Below are 2861 nucleotides of genomic sequence, written 5' to 3'. Positions count from 1 at the left end.
GTCTGTCTTGTGGTCTTATTTCAATTGAGATATTTAGAGATGAAATTATTCATGTACGGATGAGGTAAGAAGTAGAACATAAAGCCCAATTCTTTGTAGTTTACCCTTCCAATTTTATGTTTAGTTTGCGAAAATAACATACAAAAATATAAAAGAAGACACAAAAGAGTTGATAACATTTTTTGTTACAATTTCTATGGGGCGTATAACGTATGGTAATATCTGTGGTGTTGTAATTAAATAGCGACCCAGCTCAGAGTATACCAGTAACATAACGGGTATTTAGAAACAAAGTTATTTGATGTTGTTCACTGGTGTATGAACGGCTTTTTGACAGATATTTAAATTGGCGCGCGCGATGAAGTCAAATGTTAGTAACGGTATATAGCGAACAAACAACGGAAATGTAAATATTTATTTTTGTCCCTTTTTCTTAAAAAAATTGTCTATGAACTTAAGCATCTAATTTGTATCGCTCACAGTTGATCTTAAGTCGCCCTTTGATTATAGCTTCTTTTCAAAGGTGTGGAATTTAGTGCGAAATAACGTTAGTTAATCACATACATGATGCCACATGATATGGTATGCGGCTATATATAGCCGATATATGAAATTGATAATAAGTATAATAATATAAAATAGCATATTACGCCATTAATATTTAAACGTTGATTCATAATTCAAATCATTGATTTAACAGAAAACACAATTTTAACTGAATATATTTTTAGAATAAATCACCATTATCGGTGTCATTAAGAAACGTTAACATATCGGTAATTTGTTTTGTTAAATATTTAGAAGGAAACAACAAACAGGACTGCCCTGTGCCCACAATGTTACGGTTTGTGAACGCATCTGGGTCACCATTTCTACGTAACTAGGTTACGTCGGTTTATTGTCGTAGTAAATTGTGTTATCACAAAAGGTTTAGATTTGTTGACGAATTTTAGTCCTTAAACATTGAACCTGAAACGTTAACAGAATTGGTTTGTTTTAGCGCTCTTTACTAATTCTTACGAGTAACTAAAATCCATATTTTGAATAGAAACATCTATCCCCACCAAACTTCTATACACATTCTGATATATAGAAATTACTACATAGTGAAACAAAGGCAAGTACCTCTAATATATAACGGAATGATCTCTAGGCGTTTCAGTACACTTATATATAATGATTGTGGTAAAGATGCTCCACTGCCGACAGCATAAACAATACTCAGGATTTGAACTATAATTGGCGTGTGTTTACTCATGTAAATTTATGTATAAGTAATGCAAAAATAATATAAAAATAACTTGTTCTGTTTTGATGGATGTGCAATAAGTACTTTAATTCCACAGGGGCATAGTGCAATAGACTTTTTCAGGACGCAAGTAATTATTTTTAACATTTTTCCTTTAAGTAAAATAAGAAGCTCAGCTTTTCAGTGGCGGTAATGATGTAAAGTAAGTAATTTTTGTAACTGAAGAAAAACTACTAATTCGTCTATTCATGACTTTGATGGGGAAAAAATACCATTCGCCAGCGGTATAGCATCTTTAAAGATAAAAATATTTTCGCCACCTCGCTAAGAGACTGAGACGCACCAAGTCTTTTCAGCTTTTACCATGAACTCATTCACCCCTGAAAATTCATAATGAACTGTTCTAGCTTTTGAAGCAGTAGAGTTCAAATGAATCTTCGAGAGTGAATGCGTTAAGGGCGGAAAGATGACAATAGTTATGGATCTCATTGTTGAGGGAGGTGTCGATGTATTCGTCCGCAAAGAGATAATTTATAATATTTTAGTCGATCAAACTGAAATTTCAACGAATCCTATCACGCACCATAAGGGCTGGTCTGAATTTGCTTTAGAGTTACGACAGTAAAAGGTCAAGGCCAAAACAACTAGAATTATTCAATATGGTAACCCCTCCTCGATATCCCAGGGGCAACTATCAATGTCTTGGATATAACAACAGTGATAGTAACCACTTGAATATTGAGGATAGTAGTACCCAAGCCTAACCATACTATTCCCCATGATTTGCACATGACACTTCCAATGCCATGGAATAATTGTCTATGACGTTAGAAGTCGATACAGGGTAGACAATTTGCATATACAATTGTAGTCTGGTAATATTGACGTTTTCATTTTTGTATATCTTCCGGTGTAATTAATTCAAGATAGTATCATCACCTTGAATCGTTAGCCTGTGCAAGACAGCTTACGTTCTTTGTCTTTTATCCACTATAATGGACAATTCAGAAGATAAGAAAATTCGACAATTTACATACGGACTGATAACCGTTTATGTACACATGTTTCATATTATAGCCTTCGACGTGATGAATTTAATTTTTTACATCGGGGTATCAGCACATTTTAATATCAAACGGCGCAATACAGCTTACTTTCTTTGTCTGTTATCCCATGTCTCACCGTAATGGACAGTTCAGATGATAGGCAGCAGCTTAATCTAAAAAATATTACCAAAGTATCGTAGAAATCCGATGGAAGGCGTTAAGGATTTCAAAGCCAATATAAACAAATACGTATATTAATAGAGCACTCCCACATGCATAATTTTGCCACAATTGGCATGCACGTGTATGAAGGGTGTTTATTTAATAATTTAATCTGTAAAACCTTTCTGAAAGTCTAGAGTCATGACCAGGGGAAATTTGACTAGAGCAACAAATATTAAACGATATTTTAGAAAAGTCGTTTTAGAAAAGTGAAACAAGGATTATAATGTCAATGACAACTTTAGTGTTCTAAACATTGCGATTCAAACAGTATTGAAATTATTGGAATTGCCTATCCAGCTTTTGAATATTAAGTCACCACCATACAATGTATAACTTCTTAT

The sequence above is a fragment of the Argopecten irradians genome, chromosome 11 (assembly GCF_041381155.1).
Source record: "Argopecten irradians isolate NY chromosome 11, Ai_NY, whole genome shotgun sequence".
Taxonomy (NCBI): Eukaryota; Metazoa; Mollusca; class Bivalvia; order Pectinida; family Pectinidae; genus Argopecten; species Argopecten irradians.
This window is presented reverse-complemented; position numbering follows the sequence as displayed.